This window comes from Meles meles, chromosome 9 (assembly GCF_922984935.1).
Source record: "Meles meles chromosome 9, mMelMel3.1 paternal haplotype, whole genome shotgun sequence".
NCBI lineage: Eukaryota > Metazoa > Chordata > Mammalia > Carnivora > Mustelidae > Meles > Meles meles.
Genome location: NC_060074.1, coordinates 98,199,489 through 98,223,668, shown reverse-complemented (window position 1 = coordinate 98,223,668; position 24,180 = coordinate 98,199,489). Strand labels below are relative to the sequence as shown.

The 24,180-nt window shown below is 40.8% G+C and overlaps 1 protein-coding gene across 4 annotated transcripts in view; it reads right to left on the bottom strand.

The window, feature by feature from the left end:
* The window catches only part of NCKAP5 (NCK associated protein 5), a 977,613-nt gene that overhangs the window by 742,049 nt on the left and 211,384 nt on the right, over positions 1 to 24,180 (bottom strand). The window contains exon 1 of one of the 4 annotated variants that reach the window (XM_046019768.1): positions 8,803 to 8,873. The exons of the other annotated variants lie outside the window; for them this stretch is intronic. The gene's annotated coding sequence lies outside the window, so the exon portion shown is untranslated. Of the gene's footprint in view, positions 1 to 8,802; positions 8,874 to 24,180 lie in introns of those variants that run through there. 4 annotated transcript variants of the gene reach the window in all.

Sequence of the window (24,180 nt, the reverse complement as noted above, 5' to 3'; positions counted from 1 at the left end):
AGGCATGGGCTGGACTCCTAAGTGCAGGAAGACTGTCGTTCACAGAAGCAGCAAGCGGAAGTAGTAAGACGGGCCAACTCTGTCCCTCACATGTGCTGTGATCGGTCTGCACAGAGTTTAAAAAGAATGAGCCAATAAGGCTAGCGTACTGTGTCAATGTCAGTTTCCGGGTTGTGCGGTACGCTTCTGGAACACCCAAGATGTTACAATCAGGGGAAATCAGAGGAAAGGTGTAAGTGGTGTTTCTGCAGTATTTCTCACACCTGCATGCGAATCTATAACTACCTCAAAACAAGAAGTTTTGTTTTTTTTTTTTAATGAAGCAACCTTTATAAACAGATGATTTTATATAAAGGTCTTATTTCCTAGCTGCTTTTGAAGAGTTGGAAGATCCGGCAACACGGGGCCCCCGCCATGGTCCTGCAGTAACACGTTAGCCTATCGTACCGGTCAGAGGAAGCAGGGTAGCATCAGATTCCCCAAGATGGGCTCTAACATCGACGCTGTCCCTCACTCTGCATCCAGCCCACTTCGCTTACTTACATTATTTGTCCGGTCCCAGTGGACACTAGATTTTCCTCACTCTTCTATACAGAGTGATGAAGTTGAAAGCTCTGTCGTTCAAAAGGTCATCGGAGTTTGTACAATCTGTCTGGAAGTTAGCACTGCATCATGAATGAAAATACAAGGACACCTGACTATCCCACTTCCCTTGGGGCTGTGCACATAATAGGTATCATTACTGTATACTTCTCCAGTTGCAGAACTACTTCTGATGTGTTCCAAGAAAAATCAATGCCGTACTAAATGTCACGCTATTGCAATTTTGGTCATAACTCAGGAGCCATATAAAATACAGTGAGTTCTTAAAGCCACAAATGCTCTGAGATTATTTATGAAATAAGAATTAGGTAAGGCCTCATTTACCCAAATTGAGAAAATGTGGACACGTGGTTTAATTGGATCTCGTCATAGGGGCTCACCGTGATTCAAAGACAGGGTGTCATTCCAAATTGAGTCTGCCTTTTGGTTTTCTGAGGTTAAAACATTTTCCACATTAAAAAACTGTCCCCTTTGGTTTTCACATGGTAAATTGCTCAACTGGAATCATTTACCCCAAGGGCAACGCAATGCTCCCATTATCACTAAGCAGCAAAGGGCAAAAGAGCCAGTGGGTAAAGACGGGAAGGATAAATTGAGGTCATTCCTTGCTGCATCAAAAAAAAAAAAGCATGAAATTGATTCATATTTAGGTTCACCTTTGTGTTTATTAAAAGATACTTTGTACAAATCCCTAGTCTGCTCAATATAAGGCCCATCTCTCTACCGTCATCCCTTTACCATGCACATCATGCTAGAATGTCGTAGTTTTTCCTGGCCAGGCCATCCTAATAATGATGCTGTCACAATTTTAGCTGTAAAAATCAGATTTCCTCTGGAAGGGGTCTATTGCGGCTGGAATATTACGGCACACCAACTAGTAATGGGGACAGAGCTTGATATTTTTACACATTCTTTAACACACGAGTTAACTTATCAAGAGAGTTAAATTGCATTTAAAATTCAGGGGCAGATGTAGGTCCTGGCTAATGGTCCCGCAAGTGTTCTGTTGTATCGAGGATTCACTGATAGGTTTCTCTCATTCCTCTCTGGTGTTGAACTCTGACCCACAATATGCCCCCTTTATGCTTAGCTGTTTCCTAAATCAGTAAATATGCAGACCAAGCTGCTTCAGTCCACTATACCCTCAGATTGATTGAGTCTGGTTGCACAGGCGAATTCAACCCGGTGGTCCCCACTAATGCCGCCTCGGCCCCTCCTGGCAGAAGTGGGTTATTAATGTTGCCATTTACACCATGTCACAGCCAAAGAGACCATGCGTCTGGAATTCCCTGCAAAATGCCAGAAGTCTGGGCGCTGGTGGTGGCCAGTGGCTGTGGATCTGACCACAGCTCGTGCATTGGGAAAATTAAATTACAAATGTGAGGTGCTCGCTCTGCGAGACAGAAAGTATTGGTGATGGCATGCAAACCCAGGCATTTTATGTGAAATATGGAATCAGTTTGCACCGTGTGGGGCATCGACTAAGCCCTCCATAAGGCATCTGGTGAGGCCATGCGTCCCCTCCAAGTTCTGCTGCATGCGCGTGACCGCCAGCTGGCAGAGCAGCTGCGGGCCCAGCTTACTTTGGAGACAGCTGACCATCGTTCCCTCAGACAATACATGGAGAGGTCAAAGGGGCTTTGGCTCTCACTCTGAACAGCGTGTTTGGTCACCAGGGGTTCCACTGACCACAGGGCAGCAGAACATGCAAATAACTTGCAGCTTCGTTAATTAAGGGAAACTCTAATTCCCCAAATAGAGATCTACCTCAAAATGGTATTTTTATTTCATATTTGAATATTTTGTCACAGGCCACAAATCCTTCTCTGTATACAGAAAATCTCTTCTTGAGGCTTTTGAGGAAAAAATAAAGCAACCCTATTTTTCTTTTTTCTCTTTTTCAAGTTATGCACTTACTCTGAATGGATATATAGGGATAGATAGAGGTATAGACAGCAATCAAATGTGGTTTTGATTCCCAGAGATGAGTTTAGCTAAGCAAAAGTAAGACATCATTGGGAGCAGGAATGGTACATGGTAAGCAGTGTGATTCGATTTTGAGAATAAGTGAGTTATACCAATTGTCACAGTGATTACAATATTTCTATTTTTCATTTTGTGCTGGTCCTCTCTGCTACTAAGTGATCTCAGGTTTCTGTGTGGCTGGGATAAGCCTCAGGTTCCCCCTACCTCTTCATGACGTGACAGGTTATTATGCATTTAACAAATAACCAGGGACTACCATTCTCTGTGCTAGGGGCCATATGGGACTCTGGGTCCAGTGGGAAATGGGACAGATGAGGTCCCCTTGTTTCATAGAATGAAACCAGCAAACATTTCATTCTGGTCATCCTCTCCTAGAAAAGACATGTATTCTCTTTTCTAAATTCCAAACAGGCTCAGTAGAGACACCTTTCGGATTTATTTATCAGAAATCAGCTATGAGACTATAGAGAAAAAAAAGGTGCACTCTGGAATGATTTTTCAACATTTCAACATTTGAGAAAGTCTCAGGACTTCTGAGAGCGTGGCACTTTTAGAAGGGAAGAGAAGCTGTCCTCTGTGCTGTCTTTATGAGGATCATAGCAAATGGTCACCACGGGCCTCTTGAGAGTGCCTTGACTCTGAAAGATGTGAGCTTCCCTTCTACTGTTAAATTGGATTTGCAGAGGAAAGGTCTAGTGCTCAATTTGGCATTGAAAAGAATCGGTTTTGGCATTATCCAAACAAGTCAGTTTGGTATCGCACTGAAACAGCCACTCTCTGCAGGGCGTTTATAGGCAGGTTTGTTTTTTTTTTTTTTTTTTCCTGTTTTTATCACTCAATTAGATTTCGGCTCAGTCCAGACTAGCCATTCTATGCTTTGTGTGAGAAACATCCTGGGTCCCCAGATCAAAGGGGTTTATCCTGGAGAAGAAAACTCTATTTCCAAAGCAACATGCAACTTCTCAAGTTTAAGAAAACAGGCCTCCAAGTGCAGCATCTTTTTTATTTTACAAAACCCCTTTCCCTGCCAAATATTTGGGTTTGCCTGTATCTAAGGGTGGGGCAATGCTTAGAATTACAGTAAGAAATACGAGTTTCAATGAAACTTTTCAATGAAAATGAAAATTTTCAATGAAAGGGTTTCAATGAAAGGGTTGCCAGATACTCTCTGCTTTTAAAATGTTGCTTAAAATGAAAAACACTTTTCTTCTTACGCTGTAATGTGAATAATGAAAATATCTTTCTTTTGGTCCTAGAGACTATATTTTAAAATTTTTAAAAAAAAAGTATTCTTTTGTTTGCTTTGTTTCCGGTAAGGACCACATCCTCTTCAATTTGACTCATCTGGTTTTTCCTATTATTGGCCCCCAACGGTTGGCACTTTGCTCACACTGGCCCCAGAGGAGGCAGAAGGGTCAGCTCGCTCAGCATCTCATGATTTGTGACAACCCCAAATGGAGATGTCCTATTAACCCCGGATTGCCTTCCACTCCTACCTCCTCCCAAAGGCGCATACTTCTCTCCCATGAGGTGAGCCTCGGGCACTCCTAAAGATGCCGCGGCACGAAATCAGCCTCTGATCACCTTCTCAGGTGGATTTTGTGAGCTCAGGAGGTCAGCCTGCCAACCAGCCGGCAAAGTGCCTGACCAGTGGCAGGTGTCCTTCCAGAAGCAGAAAGCTAACGCCGCGGCGCACAATGTGGGAAACATGCTGATCCGAGGGGTTGGGATGGGAGCCCCAGGCTTTGTGACCTCTCATTTGAGAGGCCTCAGTGCACTTTTGACAAGACGGAGCTATTGTCCTCCATGCCTTCAATGGGAGGATTCAAAAGACCACAATGCAGATCAAAGGGTAGCAGAATAGGACCTGGGAGCAAAGGCTAAGTAGTCTGGGTATTATTTGGCCTGGAGAAGGGAAGGCTGGGGATGGAACAGGTCAAATAGACCAGCATGGCGGAGGGCTATTATGTTGTCAGTGTGGCCAGCTGCTCGGCATTTTCAGCAAGAAGAAAAGGCACAGGAGAAAATAAATGTAAACTGCCATGTCAGAAATTTGTTTGAAATTCATTAAAAAAAAATATTTAAACTGAAAGGGCTGTTATTATAAATGCTAAACTTAATGACGGGAAATATATTTTTTTACTTTAAAACTAAGACATTTCTATCAAGGGTTTCAAAGGCAGACTTGCCTCCACGCAAGAAGCAGACAGGAAGGCCCACTTTACTTAATTATAGGCAACACATGGTTTAGGCCTTCACAAACCGCTTGTTACAACGGATGCTTTCTCAGAGGACAGTGCTAGAAGCTACTACACAGGACTTCTTAGCCCTTGCTGTAATGGCGTCTTCAGCAGAGATAGAACTCATCTGTGTGGCCAAGCGCCTGACGAGTGTATCTGGTGATGGGCAGCCTGATTTCAGTCCTGCAGCTCCTCAACTCCGACTTCGGACAAGCATCCCACTCAGTTTCCTAAACGGTCAAGTGGGGACAACAGCTCCGTCTTACCTCACAGGATTGCTTGGAGGAGCGAATTATGCAAGGAATGAAGTCTACTGAACAGAAGTATGTGGTCATTAGACTGTTCAGACCTCAGGGCTACTCCCAAAGAGAAAAACGGGTGGTTCTCCTGGTATTCTTTTAAGTTCCTCCTGCACCAGCCTCTGTGTGAGAAAAATGAAGAATCCTGCGGGCAAACAGAGAACTGAGGAGCGCCACTCATGCTGGTATCCGGGCTGTGATTTCATTCCTGCTTTCCTGGGTCTGCGGCCCAACATCAAGGCACAACGGGGCAGTATGGGCCAGGGCAAGGCAAACAACACTGGGCTTTCATTCCTGGGGCTGTGGGCTGGCTACATTTGGACGTTGTGACTGGAAGTATTTCGCCATGAAATCCGCAAATATCAAAACAAGAGAACCCCACGGCCCTGGTAATAGGTAGGTTTTTTATAAATAAAAAATAAACGGAGTGCTTGACACAGTAATAAGGTGATGGAATTTTTTTTTTTTTTTTAATCCTTGTGAGTTCGGGCTGAGGACAGGCTTGGTCACAATGAAAGAAATAAAATTTGTCCACCTAGAATTCTATTTGCTGAAAAAATATCCTTCCAAAATGAAAGCAAAATAAAGGACCTTTTCAGCTAAAAGTTAGGAGGTCTTGTCACAAGTAGACCCACACTATATGAGGGTAAAGGAGACTGGTGTAGAGCATCCCCTTGTCTTTTCAGGCTGTCATCAGTTGGAAACCATGTTTCTGTCCATAATGTGTTGCTCATAATCTGTCAGAGACAGAACCCTGAACTGGGGCTGTCCTTATACCAGCCTAGAACGGGGAAAAGACCAAGTGAACACATTTCATCAAATGCCCTTTCCTTCCAAATAGATAACAGAGGGTCAGAGAAATGGGGATAAACCAAGAATAATGCAGTTAGTGGGGGGACAATACTGGAATTAACCCTCAAATATTATAGTCACTAAGTAATATGACTTACAACACTCAAAACCTCACCAACGGATCCCCAGTGGGATAAATGTGATCCAAGGGCATGTTGCATCTGGACCACAAAGTGAATTTAAAACAATCGAAATTAATTGCTTTGAAAAAATTAGACCTTATCAAATAAGCTCATGTACCTACATGAGGACAATCAGCTGGAGTTCCAATGGTTTCTGCCCATTCTAGACAGGACACATGCTCTCTGGTTTGCCATCGTCACCCCCACCCCTAATGTCTCCACAACAGTGAGGCCATGCGTGATTTAGAATGAATCATCATGTTCCCATAGTTGCTTATCTCAGCCATGAATTTCATTTCTTTATCTCATTTTCCCTAGGCTGTTGGAAAATTTGATTTTGCAACTTCTTCCCTTCCCTAAGCTGCTTCTGTTGTCCTAAGCAGCAAAATCATGATTTCTTTCTACAAACAAACAAAAAACATGTTTACGTGCATGCATGGCACATACTTGATCCTATAGTGTTTATGTATAAAAAACTCAAGACAATATAAGGTCACATAAGCTAGTATGGGAAGCTGGTTTATTTGACGCACTTTCATGTAAGACTTCAAACAGTGCCAAAGACCCACTATCGTGACATAATATTGTGAAGGAGAGATGAGCATTTTGCTATTTTCCTCAACTTCTACACGGAGAAAGGTAGCCTACCCCAGTATTTTTTTCTTTTTAAGAGAGAGTGAGGGAGGGAGGGTGAGGAGGGGCAGAGGGAGAGGGAGAGAGAGAATGCCCAGCACAGAGGCTGATATGAGGCTTAATCCACAACCCTGAGATCATGACCTGAGCCAAAATCAAGAGTTGGATGCTAACTGACTGAGCCCCCTATCCCTTGATTTTATAATATTCTCACAATTTCTGAGGAAGATGGGGTGGAAGAGCCTAGTTTACAACTATACTAAAATGACATTTGGGGGCACCTGGGTAGCTCAGCTGGTTCAGCACCCAACTCTTGGTTTCAGCCCAGGTCATGACCTCGAGGTTGTGGGATCAAGCCCCGCATCAGGCTCCACGCTCAGCGCAGAGTCTGCTTGGGATTCTCTCTCCCTTCCCTCTCTGCTCCTCACCTTACCTGCTGTGCTTGCGTGCATGCTGTCTCTCTCTAAAATAAATAGATAAAATCTTAAAAAAAAAAAAAAGTGGACACGTTTGTCCACACAAAATCTTCTGTGTAGTTTCACAGTGGTACTATTCATAATTGTCCCCAAATAGAAACAATCTAAATTTGCATCGAGTGAGAAATGGAGAAAGAAAATGTTATAGATCCACACGATGGAATATTACTTGGCAACAAAAAAAGAAATGAAGTACTAACACATGTCACTCCATGGATGAACCCTGGAAATATTAAGGGGAGTCAAAGAAGACAGTCACAAAAGATAACATATTATATATATTCCATGTACATGAAATGTCCAGCACAGGCAAAATCTATAGATACAGAAACAAGATTGCTGTTGCCTATGACTGGGGATACCGGGAGGAAACTGTAAGTGACCACTGACGGGTATAAGGTTTCTTTCTGTGCTGAGAGAATATTCTAAAACTGATAATGGTGATGGTTGCACAACTCTGAAAATACCCTAGAAACTACCGAACAGTCCACTTCTAATGAGTGGGTATTATGTTATGTGAATTATATCTCAGTAAAGCTATTATTCAAGAAGACATCCAAGAAAATAAGACTTTGGAACTTGAGAGAGGGGAGCAAATATTTTGGAGGGAATAGCTCCAGACCAGGCTGACTCCAGCGTGGTTTTATATGTCTTATTTTATTCAAGCCTCACAATAACCTGCCAAGAGGCTTCATTGTGCCAGTTTCACAGGTGAAGAAAAAGAGACTCATGGACATTAAGCTGCCCTAATCTGCGAAGATGAGATTTGACCCCTTGTTGGACACCCAGCATATTCTCTTTCTCTAAAAGACAAGGAACAGAGACTACTTGCCTTGGCTGTTTCTTATTGGTGCATGTGACTATTTAATTATAAGAAGGACACCGGCTTCTCTCTCCTTAAAAACTAACCTGAGACATGCCAATTGATTAAACAGTCTTTTGCAAATTAGATGGGGTGTTTGGGTTTTTCTTTCCTCAAGGTGACCTCTCTCCTATTCTAAATGCAGTGCTAGACCTGCTTAAACCATTGCTCTGCCTGCTGTCTGTTGGCATTTTCCCACTCTGCTGATATTCTCCTTGACCTCACCTCTGCTTGCTCCCTCAGTTGACAGGAGAGCTAAAAACGTTGCCTGGCGTCAGTCTCCCTCCCCGCCTCACCCCTGCATATAAAAAGTGGCACCCAGGTAGCACTGAACATGTTCAAGACCCCCTAATCCTATTGCTATGCATGTCTCTAATCATTAGCATCAAAGAGCACTTACAAATGAATTCATATGGGCAAAGTCCTCAACTAAGCATTCCAAATACATGCACCAGCATCCTACCCCAGTCACTTTAAGAGGTTCTATTAAAGCACAAATCATTTGGGAGTGTGGTCAGGTGGGGTGAGAGGAGACAGACTCAAATGGAACTCATGTTCTTTGCCTTAAATGAAGATCAGCCTGAGCTGTACAAGACAGCCTGAGCTATACAAGAAGGGGAAGCCAGCAGAGAGCGTCTGGGATGCCAGCCATCTCCAAGCCACAGGCACGGAGTCTGCATTCACTCACATCACAACCCATTATCTTCCCAGCCAGGCTCCAAACCTTACCTCTGCTGAAGCAGAAGCCAACTGCACCAGCAAGCGACCTTCCTGGGTCATCAGGATACAGCAGCTGGTTGCTTTGGCTCCTTACCGCCTCTGCTCTCTGATCTGACAGCCCCAGTCAAACTTTCCTTTCCTCTTTCTGAACATTCCCAGTATGCTTCCTCCTGCCTGTCAATATTTAACTACCCTGTCAAGTTACATTACATCACCTGCACTAAATCCTACCCTAGCGATAGCTAGAGGGTGTGCCCACTCTATTCAATTCAACTCAGTGATTCTTTACCAAGAGCCTTCCATTCACTCATTCCTCTCAACACGTATTGAGCACCTACTGTGTTTGGCACTGGAGATGCAAAAATGAAAGATCTGATCCCCAGAGTCTAGTTGGAGGGACAGACAAGACAGTGTGGTATGTGACATGATGCCAAAGGTGAGGGAGCAGGAGACCTTCCCGTTACAGGCTGGCTGCTGAGAGACACAGTGGCTGGGACCAGAGAGTTCCTAGACATGGCCGCATGCAGGGTGCCATCTCAAATGGGTCAGGCTAGATCTAGGAAGACACAAGGATGATGGATATCTGGCCTCGGTCCTCAAGGAGCCTAAACTCAACACAAGGAGATCTGTCATCCTACAGCCTGGCAAGGAGGGGCAGAATATCAAACCAAATGGCATAGCCATTTGCCATATTGTTTTGTTGAGTCTGATCATCAGCCATTTCTAAGCTGAAGCACTTGAACAAAGATGCCTTAACAGAAGCCTAGCGAATAAAGGAGATTGCCTGGGACCTATTTTTAAGACCAAGGAAAAGAAGAATTCAGATAATAGAAGAGTAATATTCTTCCCTGGTCAAAGGAATTAATCTGGAACAAAATGGTTTGGCCACAGGTGAAGTACATACCCTTCTAATGTCTCCATGACTTTTTCCAACACCAAATTTCCTGACATTTAATGAATTGTTAATGTCTTTTACATAATACAGACAGACTTTGAAAGCCACTGAGTAACACTAAGCTGCGGTCTTTAGCACCATCTGGGATCAGAAGCCTCAAAAGTTACTCACTTTGGGATTTTTTCAAAGTGTGAATTTACCATCAAAGCACAGCTCTCAAATATGCCCCATGCGGTCCCTTTTCTAGCTAATCTTACTGTGGCTTCATACTCCAGAGAACAAAACCCCCCACATATGTGTGAACATTCAAAGGACCCCACCACAGGGGAGCCTAGGAGGTTGCTGTGGAAAGTGCTAGAATATTTGAATTGCAAAATACATCTCCAGGATCTCAATACATCTAATGTGGGATAAGTTCCAAACTCAAGAGCATCTCTGCATGGAAGCAGTTCCATCAGGTATCTTCTCAGTTCCCCATGTCCACTTCTCCAAGAGATTCTAAGGAGAACATTTACAGTCTGTTGCAATACTTTACTACAAGGTATTTAGGGTTTTGACAAATACTAACTGACATCGCCACCATTCCAATGAAAACTGATGACCCGTATCTAATGCCTACTACTTGGTTGCAGCCGAAGACATTTTTTAGTCAGTTAGTGATTTTAAGCAGAACATTGCTCCAGACCCCTCTTTCACATTCTGGAAGCACAGTTTGATTTCAGATTTTAATAAATCCCCTTCGCATGTTGAATCATCACAAAACTGAAGTTTGACCACACTCAAGCTTGCTCTTTTTTAAACCAAGACTTTTTCAGAGCTTTTTTCACTTAATGACACATAACACACTTGGCATTAGGAATATTATACATTATTAATGGTACAATTGTTACTACTAATTGCCAAATGCCTAGGGATTTCTGGATCCAATTAGAATGGATTTGTGTCATTTATCTCACGATCCCACTAAAAAGACAAGCTGCTGTATGACCTTTGTTTGCTTTTACAGGCAATTTTAGTAAATTTTAACAAATGTGAGGTAAATTTTTCAAGCAATATTGATAATATCATGGCTGGTAAGATAACTAATATTCCACAAAAAACTCCAAACAAACAAACAAGCAAATGTGAAGAACATTTCCAGATGTAAACCATGGAGAAATTCAGTTTTCAAAAGACAGAATGTTTAAAATATATCCTGTTTATATCCTGTGTATTCAGCTTCACAAAATAGAAGAAGGGTTTTGGATGTTTGATGGCTTTTAATAAGTCATCTTAATGAGAAGTTCAAAAATAAAACTAATTGCCCCAAAAATCAATTTAATAAATATTCATCTGGTTAAGAGAGTAAGTGGCTCACAGGTGTGCTCACCATGAGCATAGATAAGAACTTGAAACCTCAGTCAACGTGTGGGACCCTGGGCAAGGCACTCCAACCCCATGATAAGGCTCTAAGCCTGATTACCTCTTAGGAGGAATAATTAAGGAAAAGTGACTTGTTGTTTAAGGCAAACATTGACAGTCCTGTGTGTCAGGAAGAACTGTGCCTTTTAAACAGTTACTTTAGGAGCATAGATTACAGAATAGTCTAGATTACAGAAGAGCCCTCCCCATGCTGCTATAACTGTCACAGTTTGCCCAAGACGGGGACATTTCCCAAGAAGCATCACTCGGAGTGCTAAAACCATGAAAGTCTTATGCAGGCTATAAGTTGGCCACCCAACTTGCTAGTATTCAGATCATGTTAGAATTTCGTCTGGGGAGCTGACTTCATGTTATATGATGTATTGTTTTGCATCTTGTTTGAACCAACAGATTCTGATTCTTTAGGATTGACATTTGAAATAAATATTTATAGGCTGGCCCAGTAAGTGACATGGATTTTCAAGTTGCTTGAAATTTTTTAGGTAAAAAATGAAATGTGTCTATCACAGAGTTTTTTGTTGTTGTTTGTTTGTTTTTGTTTTTTTTTTGAGGGGCGCAGGAACCAAATCCAAAAACAAACTCAAAAAAACATCCAGAAGGATTTCATACCCTTGCTCCACAAATTGTGGTCTGTAGGATTAGCTATATTGGCAGTTCTAAAACTTGTTAGAAATGTATAAACCTTCCCCCCTCCTAGACCTCCTGAGTCAGAATCTGCATTTCTATAAAATCCCTGGGTGGCTCTGAGGCACAAGATAGTTTGTGAAGCCCTCTTTTAGAATGTGTTGAAGCCTGGGGTAAAAAGAAGCAAACCTCCATAAAAACATTTGACAGAGTTATAAAAATGAAAACATTCCTGCAACTCAAACCATTTTGGCCAAGAAAATAAAGGTGTTATTGTAGTTTATGCTTTCTGGGTCTTGTGAATTTTAACTTCACAGTCCAAGAGGCCATAAAATATAGCTAAACTCCAAATGAAGCCAATGACTCAATGGTTTTCCCACAAGGAAGCCTTTAGGATGCCAGGATCCAATTCAAAAGGTAAAGCCAGGGTGTATGGGGACCCCCTGTGTGCACAGGTCTGTCCTCACCATCCTCTATCCCTAGGATCTCCCTTGAGTAGGGCATCCAACCGAGATGACTCCTGGGTCGTAGGTTTACAACTGAAACATCCGTGGGCAGAAAAATGCATAAAGAGCAAGTTTCTGACATACATACAGATTGAGAGGTCTACTTTGGAGCAGAAGGTCTGAGGGGTCTAATATCACCTGGGTAGGTACAAGGTTGGTATTCGGACATACTAGTCCACGACAAAGCAAGTTACAAAACCGTAAGTATATGACCCATCTTTGTAAAATACTGTGGGGGGCTGTCAGCAGAGGGACTACATCAGATAATAAGGGGGTAAGAGATTTTACAGAGAGAGCATTACAGCAGAAACTCATGCCCTGTGGCTAGAGGGAAAAGGGGGTAAAACAAAATGAAAGTGATATGTAAAGAATAAAAGTTAAAGTGAAGTCTAAAGAGATAACAATAATCATAGTGAACTGCAATAATATAAACAGTAAAAAGCTTTCTGTTTTGAAAGGGAAGATGTATATTATAACAGCCAACACGTAAGATTCTGAAGCCCAAATTCTAAATATTTCAAATGGCAAGCCAGACAAAGATCAAGTACAAAATTTTTATTTTGTGTAATTTGTACAATACAAGCAGAAAATGTACTCTTTTTTGGGGGGGGGGGCTACTGGATGAAAATTTACAGAAAGTGATTAAGTTATATGTCCACAAAGAAAACTCTAAAATTCCTCGAAGCAAAGGAGGAAAAAAAAAAACAAAAAACCACACACACACAAGAAACTCAAAAATCTAAGTGCATTTAAAGTAAAAAATAGTCTTCTAAACAATCCAAGAATAAAAAATGCAATAAAAGTACAAATTACAAACTATATGATGTGCACAATGCAACAATCAAAACTGGGATGCAGCTAAACTCAGAAGAAAAGCTATAACTTAAAATGTTTTTAGGAAAGAGAGACTGGAAATAAATGAATTAAACTTTCAAATTAAGGAGTTAACCTCATGAAAACAAAATAAATTTGAACAGAAGAGCACAGAAAAAAAAACTAAAATAAATTGACTAGTTAATTAATTTATATATTAATTTCCCAAACATTCATTGAACAGTGACTCAGAGTTGTTTTTTTTGTTGTTGTTGTTGTTGTGTTTTGCACCTGTCTAGATTCAGGGATATGGCAGCAAAATGATTGCTGATAATTAATAGATGAACAAAAATTAATGGTTAAATAATTTATGTAGATATTTCATACTTGGTGGAAAGAAACATAACTCCCTGCACTTTAAAAAAAATTATTTAATTTTGAGAGAAAGAGAGAGAGAGAGAGCAGGAACAGAGGTGGGGCAGAGGGAAAGAGAGAGAGAATCTTCAAGCAGACTCTAAGCTGAGCACAGAACCCCATGTGGAGCTTGATCCCACGACCCTGAGATCATGACCTGAGCAGAAATCAAGAGTCAGACACTTAACCAACTGAGCCACACAGCACGTCTCCCTACACTTTTAATATAATATGGGCAGGGTGAAAAGGAATAATTTCATCATCTGAGAAACATAACAAACACCACCTCAGCCAGGAGATCAAAGTCAACATCATCTGTGATAGATTCTGTTAATAGTAGGAACCCTTGATAGAAAGTGAAGGAAAGGGCTTCTGACCTCTATGGTCTTCCTCCCCAAGCCCATAGCCTCCCCCTATAATCATGAAAACAAACAAACAAACAAAAACAAAACAAAACAAAACCAGGCAATTTTCAATCAAGAGGCTTCCTACAAATTACCTGACCAATATTCCTAAAAACTGTCAAAATCCTCGAAAACAAGGGAAGACTAAGAAATTGTGGTAGTCCAGAAGATCCCAAGGAGACACGACAACTCAAAGTGTATGTATTCTAGATGGAATGTTGGAATAGGAAAGGAACATCAGGTAAAAGTAAGGAAATCTGAATAAAGTACAATCTTAATTCATAACACCGTATTATTAATTGTGACCGAGGTATCATATGGATGTAAGATGTAATCACAGAGGAAACTAGGTGTGAAATACATGGTGCTCTTGGAATATCTTCTCATTTTTTCTGTGAATTGAAAATGGTTGTAACAAAATCTACTGGAAAATCTAAAAATAAGTGAATAATTTCAGATAGTGATACAGAGGCATCTGAGCTGAGACTTTAAAAACGAGGTAGGGAGAACTCTACGAAAATCTTAAGGAAATTGTTCCAGATAGAAAGACAACATCAAAACAAAAAAATCAAGGAAGCAAGCAAACAAAGGATAAGTTAAACTGAAAGCTGCTTATTTGAAAAGACAAAACAAGCGAAGTTTGGCATCCTGATTAAGAAAAGAAGATAAAAAGAAGGGCGCCTGGGTGGTTCAGTGGGTTAAGCCTCTGCCTTCGGCTCAGGTCACGATCTCAGGATCCTGGGATCGAGCGGGCTCTCTGCTCAGCAGGGAGCCTGCTTCCCCCTCTCTCTCTGCCTGCCTCTCTGCTTACTTGTGATCTCTCTCTGTCAAATAAATAAAAAAAATCTTAAAAAAAAAAAGACATAAAACAGAGTAAGAAATAATGTTTACTAAGTCAGTATGTCTGAACACGAAAGCCTGATGAAAAATGACAGAAAAGAAGAAACCCGAATTTCCTTCATAAAATTAACTGTTGTAAATGGAATGTTAACAAAATATATTCAGCCTTGTAGTAAAGCACACTATGACCCAGTATAGTTTGTTTTGGTTATATAAGGATGAATCAACATTTAAAACATCTATCAATTAAGTTTATATTAACAAATTAAAAGAAAAAGTGATTATGTCATTAGATGCTAAAAATAATTTACTACTATTTTGTAAGAACTCTTCTTGACTTCAAGTAAAATAAACCTCAGAGAAAACTTCCTACGCATGAGAAAGCGTTTATCAGAAACCAATATAAAACACACTTAAAATCATAAATAAGGTAAGAATGTCTTCTACCACTGTTTGCTTTTCAACACTGTTGGATGTTGGGGCACCTGGGTGGCTCAGGGGGTCAACACTGTTGGATGTAGTAAGAGCTGTTGTAATACAACTAGCAGATGTAATAAGATGTGAAAATGAAATAAATGAGACAAATATTAGAAATAATATAGTATATAAAAATGACTACAGATATAATTATACATACCTAGGACATCCAAGAAATATAACAAAATCTTTCTAAAATCAGACTGTATTAAGGCCGCTGAAAATAAAATAAACATAAAAATACAATAGTGCGGGGCACTTGGGTGGCTCAGTGGGTTAAGCCTCTGCCTTCAGCTCAGGTCATGATCTCAGAGCCCTGGGATCAAGGGATCAAGCCACTGGAGGATCAGGCTCTCTGCTCAGCAGGGAGCCTGCTCCCCTACCCTCTCTCTGCCTGCCTCTCTGCCTACTTATGATCTCTGTCAAATAAATAAATAAAATCTTTTTAAAAATACAATAGTGCATATTTATACTGTACATTAACAGGAAAGAAAAGTAGACTAAAAAGCTCAAAAGTCTTCTTGTTTTTTGAATGGGAAAGAGAGAGAGAATCTGTTTCACCGAGGTGCCCAAGGGCCAATGAAACAAACTAGTTTGTATGAAACAAACTAGTACTACATTTGAGAAAGCCTCAGAATTTGCAGGAATAATTCCCCAGAAGGCAAACATCGACAGAACCTGGCTTTTCTGTCAAGTTGGTCAGTCCTGCTCTCCATGCGTCCTATGTTTCAATGGGGGCATTTCAAGTTGTCTCCAAACGTGTCATCTACTTCCAGCATAGACTTAATTACTGTGTGTGGATGCAATATTTGAACGACCACTGGCACCCACTCTGGCCTTTTAGAGGCAGAAGGGGAGAGATCCATGTCCAAGGTACATAGCTCTAACGCCCTGAAGGCTGCCTCTTTGATGTGGCCTTTTTGTTCCACTGACTCATTCCTGGAGAAAACATGCTGAAGCTGTTAAAGATGAGTTGAGATCTTTGCAGTGTAAGCAGTAACATGCGGTCTTACGATGTCTGCATAAACACAGAGGCACTGGGAAACATGGCGACCCGGCTTTTTGACAGCAGGTTCTTTTTGACAGCAGGTTTGTAATCTGGGCATCTATGAGAGGAGGATTTTATTTTGTTTTATTTTTTAGCAATCATACCTAAACCTCAGTAGCAAATGCTTCTTCATGACACTGATTCTGGACAGGGTGGAGACGGGGACGCAGGTGAAGCTAATAAAGGCGGAAAGGGAGAGGGGCACTAGTTCTTTGCCATCAGAAGAAACAGGGAATCAGTGTCCCCTGAATCAAAGAATGAAATCCATTTACACGAAAGAAAATTTAAAATTCGCAACCCAAGATCCGAAAGTGTGTTAGTGCTTTGTAAGTCTATAAAATCATCTCATTTAAAAGAAATAAACGTGTTCCCCTCTGAAACATATGCATTCACCATACACTAGGATCCAATAAATATCCAGATCATGGAATCTATCGTTATGTCATTCCTTAGCCTTTGCTTGGGTGTCTGCAAATTAGGTTGAAAGGTGAATTTTCTTTAAGCACCTACTGTAGTCCTTTGTCACAGCAAGAACTCATTAAACTTTGAAAAGGGAACAGGGCTGTTTGCAGCGGAAACTGCAGGACTAATCCTATCACATTATCTGTATCATGCAACAAACTAAGTATCATTATAGTTTCATAAGATACAATAAAAATTGCTCATTAATTATTCATAGCCTGTTTCCAGTACATAGAATAAAAAAAAAAATACGCGAGAGAAACAGAAATGCTGTTATCCAAGACATTTAGGTAGGTCAACAGAAGACTCAGCTGAGCTGGAAAATGTCAGATGGCAGAGCTCCTAACAGCGCTGATGGCTTGAGTACCTTGAGAGCACCACACCTCCTTCCCTCCATGCTGTCAAATGCTCCCATTACCTATCGACGCTCTTAAGCCCCAGAGAAACACAACATCAAGGTTATCCATGCTGCACACTGACGGACTCAGCCTCAAACCCAAGTCTGTCAAGGAGCACGCTGAGGGCAAATTTTCAAACAATCAAACTGGCCTTCCCAAATATCCGGCCATGAACGTGGCATATTATTTTCATGAACATCTAACTCCCCAACCATACTCTAAGCTTGGTGGGCTCAGGAGCAGATGGTATCATTCTGCTCATCACTATAGTGTCAGGATCTGGAACAGTGCCTGGCACACAAAAGGCAATAAATATTTATGTTGACTAGATCATAGAATAAGAGTATCTCTACTTAATGCACCTACGAAATGGGCATAATTCCTGTAACCATCCTTCGTTACTGGGCATTTAAGTGTCTTCCTACATTATAGTATTTTAAACATTGTTGTGATGAATATCTTTATTTGTGGGGTTTCTTCATATTTTGGGTTCCCAAAAGGAGAATTGGTGGGTCAAAAAATCAGAACATTTTTATGGTTCTTGATATATAGTGCCAAATTATTTATGGAGGAATCATATCACAAGTAAAACATGTAAGAACAGATTTTACCACTGCCTCATGAAGACTGGCCATTAATTTTTTTTTTAAATAGTAGGTAAGGGAAAACTGGAACGTTATCTAATATTCTGCTATAATTTTGAATGTCATTAATTTGGCAAATTGAGTATTTTTCTTTATTTAAGTAATTGTATTTTCTCTTTTGTGCATTTGCCAAAGAATGATGGGGTCATGCCTGTTCCTTTATGTGTGGGAGCCTTTCTCAGATACTTAAAGACACTTTTGCACCATAACTTCCCTGCCAATTTCATTCCTTTTGCTTCAAATACTCTTTCTCAAGAATACAACAGGACTTCAGAAAGCTGGAGTTTAGGTGATACTTCTATTAGGCAGGGATCTCATTACTATATGGCTTTATACAATAGACCAGGAGTCCCTCGGGGTCCTCTCTTGGGTACCTCATGATGGTCATCTAGATTATTTCCATGTGTGCTGATAAACACCATTAGAGGTTTTCACTCTGGAAGAATTAGTGAGTTATTTTACAGAGTCAGGCCAGTTTTATGGGCCAGTAAGTACTAACCTAAGTAAGTCATAGTCAAAGACCAGCCTACACAAAGAAATCCTATACTTCTAAAAGTTTTCAGTGGTAATACAATTAAAAGCTGTCACCAAATCCTGTTACCTATCTGGGTAGAAAAAGTACTCAAAAAAACAGTGATAGCCCAGAAAGTAGAAAGCTGAATTAAGGTCAAACTTTGAGTGCATGAGATTCAAGATAATAGCTGAGTGATAAAATAAAACTTTCCCAGAAACCCAAGTCTCAATAAAATTATTCTGGACGTGCTTTGGGGCTACTGGTCTACTTAACTTCTTTGTCTTCCTAGGGCTTGAGGACATCTGGTTTGGGTAGTAGGCACATTTATGGATGTGAAAACTAGTAATGGGGCCCGGAGTAGAATCTGGTTTGTGGAGCCTCGCAAAGGTCACTACTCGTATATACATATTTACCTATGGCTTCTAAAACAAAGCGATCGGTCATTGTTCCAGACACCCGTTGCTTAAACACTTGGAATGAAAGATTCCAAGAATACCTATAAAACTATTTTAGATTTCAGAGGTCAAAAATTCTCAAAGATAACCCAAGGTATGCATGGTAAAGCTAAGTGTTTATCTCTTCTGTTGTTTCTATTTGGCTGGACAATGCTTGATAAGAAGAGAAAGTGCATTTATGTTAAAAGCTCTCCTTTTTAAGAATAATTTATATATAGAGAGCTAAATGTCAACCACAGATTAAACTCTAATCACATTCTACAAATAATTTCAAAGGGGGTTCCTTTTTGTCTCCCACTGGAGATCACAGTTGAGCAGGGGAAAGAAAGTATAGAGATGAAGAGCATAGACTGGAGATAGGCAGCCCCAGTACAATCCCAGTTCTGCCTTTCTTAACTGTATCATTGGGGATGTGCCATTTAATTCTATATTCCTTGGTTTCCTCATCTGCAAAATGAGGTTGATAATGACACTACTCACGGCATTGTTGTAAAGAGGAAGTGGGTTAAAAAACGTAAAAACCCTTCAAAGCAGTGCCCAGCAGAGCCATATATTTTCCAATATGAGATTACAAATCTCTTAAGAGTGGAGTTTATATAACTGTGTTTTCTAATACTTGACATTACCGCAGCACATAGTAGGTGATCAATAAACAATTGCTGAATGAACAGCTGACTATAAAGGATTTCCTATTAGAATTTCTTTAAAGGAAGAGGTTTCCTTGTACCATCAAAGCATGAGAATTCAGTACAGGACTGACAGACTGTTTTCAGAAACAATTCCAGAGCACAGAGTACGTGAGCCTCTATGCATCAGCAAAATGAATAATGAGAGAGCAATGAACAATATTAAATAAGAGACAAGTAAGGGTTTTAATGCAAATCCGAATGACTTTTTTTTAATGCAAGTACTATTTTCTTGGCATAGCCCCGGCCTGCCTTTCTACTCTTTACTGATAAGGCCGTGACTGTTACACCATCTGGAACAGGTCAAGGCCAAGTGGAGATTCTGAGCTCATCCCTAATTACTCCTTTATTCAAGTGGGGGTTAAAAAGTGGGCGGGAAAATTTCAGGGAACGATTTTCAAATGACACAGATTCACTAATAAAATGCTCAGGAGCTCGTTTAGGCCTATTTAATCTCCAAGACATCTGAAACAACACAACATCTGTAATGATTTCTTATCCTGGAAAATCCCAGAGCGTTTTACATTTTTTTTTTTAATCCATGTATTCAGCAAGTCCCATCACTCATTACTGAAATGCAGTTCCTGTGTCTAGAGTAAGATAGAGAAATGTTTATAATAGGCACCGCAAGATAATGAGATGACTAGACACACAGCTCCCATCATTGAAAACGGAGACAGACCAGCTTTACCAAGTTGGAAGAGGGCCAGCCTCTACAGCACTCACCATATTCTGGGTGTGGCATCACCAGCTTCCTCCTTGGACAGAAATGGAGTAAGGGGCTGGGTATGTATATGAGCGAGGCAATGAGTGAATGATTAAATGAAAAAATGCAATAAAGTTAAAGAAGCTACGGACCTCCAAAGAGTTTAGTAGAAAGAAGCAGGGCTTTCCCCACTCATCAAATCAGCCAAAGAATGGATTCTATTTTAAACATGAGTATGTGGCTACTGGTTATCCTATCGGACAGTGAAGGCTAGATGAGTCCCTTGGACATCCCCTTTGTTTTTCTGGCTACTTCATGGTGTCCTCTTCTCTTGCCTGCTACCTACACATTGGGGTCTCTCTTCTGTCCCCCACTTTGGTGACTACGCACCCTTTCTTTGGTTGTCCTTGTGACACCTGGTATCCTGCACCACGGAAATCTAACTTTTCATCCTCCCAGGTAAAATAGCTACTCTATGAATTAGTTATTTCAGTTGCAGGCATCGCGACCTACCCAGGCCCCCCCAAGGAGGGAACCCTTCTTGACAGCTCTTCTCTTTTCCACCACCCCCACAGACGTGACTCTCGATTCTTGCTATTTTTATGTTTACCTTCCAATTATTTTTGAAATCCACTCTCTGCACCCCAATTACCATTATTGTACACTCCAAACTGTCATCCACTCTTTCCTGTATTTCAACTGACATTCTTCTAGCTCAGGGATTCTTAGTGTTGGCTGCATATTAGACTCACAGGGGGAACTGAAAACATGACCAAGGCCTGGATCCTCCCCCAAGAGATGTAGTTTACTCAAGATGAGCTGGGGCCCAAGCAATGGTATTTTTTTAAAGCTTCTCACATCACTTTGTGCAGTCAGACTTGAGAATAATTCATCCTGCTCATCTCTCTGTCTTTAGCTTTGTCTCCCCTACAGTCACACTCTGGAGAAGCACCAGGCTGCTCTTTCTAGAATGTTCATCTAGAAAATGAAACCCAAAGTCCTGAACTTGCCCTAGTCTTCCTACTTATGTCCTGACATTCTCAAACTCACAGAAGCAGAGAGTAGGATGGTGGCATCCAAGTACTGGTGGGGTGGGGGGTTGGGCTGGAAGATGGACAGAAATTTAGACATGTTGATATAAAGTTTCAGTTATGCAAGAGCTCTAATGTACACATGGTGACTACAGGTAATAATAATGCATTGTATACTTGAATTTTGCTAAAAGAGTAAATCTTATTTACACATCTTACGGTATACATGCCCACAAATAACTACATGAAGTGATATTTAAATTAACTTGATTGTGGTAATCATTCACAACATATTTGTACATCAAAACACCATGTTTTCTTTCTTTTTTTTTTTTTTAAATATTTTATTTATTTATTTGACAGAGAGAGAGAGAGGTCACAAGTAGTCAGAGAGGCAGGCAGAGAGAGAGGGAGAAACAGGCTCCTCACCGAGCCGAGAGCCCGATGCGGGGCTCGATCCCATGACCCTGAGATCATGACCTGAGCTGAAGGCAGAGGCTTAAACCACTGAGCCACCCAGGCGCCCCAAAACACCATGTTTTCTTAGCGAAATAAGTCAATCAGAGAAAGACAATTATCATATGATCTCCCTGATATGAGGAAGTTGAGAAGCAACATGAGGGGTTTGAGGGGTAGGAAAAGAATAAATGAAACAAGATGGGATCGGGAGAGAGACAAACCATAAGAGACTCTTAATCTCACAAAACAAACTGAGGGGGGTGGGTGCCTGGGTGGCTCAGTGGGTTAAGCCTCTGCCTTCGGCTTGGGTCATGATCTCAGGGTCCTGGGATGGAGTCCCACATCTGGCTCTCTGCTCAGCAGGGAGCCTGCTTCCCCTTCCCCCTCTGCCTGCCTCTCTGCTTACTTGTGATCTCTCTTTCTCTCTCAGTCAAATGAAAAACAAACAAACAAACAAATAAAAAACCTGAGGGTTTCCAGGGGGAGGCGGGGTAGGGAGAGGGTGGAGGGTGGTGGGGTGATGGACATTGGGGAGCGTATGTGCTATGGTGAGTGCTGTGGAAGTGTATAAACCTGGCGATTCACAGATCTGTACCCCTGGAGCTAATAATTCATTATATGTTAATAAAAATATAAAATTATTTAAAAAAAAGAAAAAAACATCATGTTTTGATGTAGCATACCACAAATATATCCATTTTTTGTCAATCATGCCTCAATAAAGCTGGAAAAAAATTAAAGATCTGATTAAAAAAAGAAACTAAACAAAAACAAATCATCGCATACCTACTCCTTAAAAATATGATTTTAGAGATTAAACTTAGGTCTTCTCTCTCAGCTTCATATCACTTATTGTTCTTTAGTGTGTTCTCTGGGGATGCTGGAGAAGTTCCACATGTTAACAGGAGGGTGAGGACAAAAGTATAGAGGATTCCTGGGGATGACCCCAGCCCATGTCTGTTCTCACAAGAGCAGGTCTGTTTTTTGTGGCCAAAGACTTGGGCTCTGGGATCATTCTATCTTCACTTGAACTGTGCACTTCCACGGAGAGGATGCATGACTTCCACAAGTTACGTAAGCTCTCTAAGCCAGCCTTATAATGGAGGATATTTATATGCCTACCTCATGCAGTCCTTTGGTGACTTACATAAGGAAAACTAAGCAAGGAGTTTACATGGTGCCTGTCACAGAGAAAGCCCTGAATGAATAGTGGCCCCATATTACTTTATGTCTTTTCCTTGCTGAAGTTAACAATAATATTCATTTGAGGAAGGGACTTTGCCTGCATTTTAAAATACTTGGTTAGGGGCACCTGGGTGGCTCAGTCGTTAAGCGTCTGCCTTGGGCTCAGTTCATGATCCCAGGATGCTGGGATCGAGCCCCACATCAGGCTCCCTGCTCTGCTGGAAAGTCTGCTTCTCCATCTCCACTCCCCCTGCTTGTGCTCCCTCTCTCTCTCAAATAAATAAAATCTTAAAAACAAACAAACAAACAAAAACTTGATGAAAGCACTGTTCTAGAATGTTGTGACTGTGGAGAGTCCAACTTAGTTCTTCCTTGGGATCTCTATAATTTGAGTTGCTAATGGATCCAGTGTTATTTCTTTATTCTGCAATTCAGAGACTGAAGTCCATGCCTCTCGCCTGTTCACTAGAACACTTCAGTGGAAAAGAAAACACCAACCTAGGACTTACATTTCGATGTGAGCCACAGGTGTTGGTGGGTGCCAGCTTCTGGCAGCATGGCATGAAAAGAAATGAATGCTCTTGCCAATGTTGAGAATATGGCTACAGTATGCCTATTACAAATATTTACCTTTTTAGCTGGAATACCAGGGGACACTAGGGTTTCTGTTTGGACAGTGCTTTGAGGGCAGGACTCATTGAAACTACATGGAAAGCTTTGCATAAATAAACTCTTTTGTGATTATACTTGTAACACATCATACCATCAGTCTGCAAAATAAAGCTTGGGGAGAAAAAATAATTTCAGTTATTTACATATAACTATAGTTCCCAATACAGACTTGCAGATAACTTTGGATAAAATATTATAGGAGATCTTTTATTCCTGGCAAAATGGGCCTATCAACTAGGGTTACAAAAGCAGTATAATTTGGGGTTACAGTCTAGGGGCTATAGTCAATGCCTTTGGAGCCAAACAAACAAAGGTTTGAGAAAAGTAAGGCACTTAGAACATCTAGAACCTAAAGTAGATTCTGTAAATGTTAACTCTGAATAGAAGAGTAAAAATATTATTCTCTAGAGGTAGTTGACCTAATTTAACCAATCAAGTAATTAGGTTGTATTTTATTCTATCACATTTTGTTTTTTACTACTGCTATTAATTTGTAATTTTAGATCAACCTCAAAATACTCACACAGACTTAAAACCTGGTTTCAATAATTTCAATTTTCTCTGAAGAGCAAGCAGATCAACACTGAGCTATGGGAATGAGATTGAGGTGTCTGCATTTTCATGACCAGAAGGCACGATAACTTGTCCTAAAATTGTTTGATCTTATTACCATTTCTGCTGAATACTTTGAGTCATGGCAGAGTACAGAATGCCTTTTATTCCAAAGCTTCC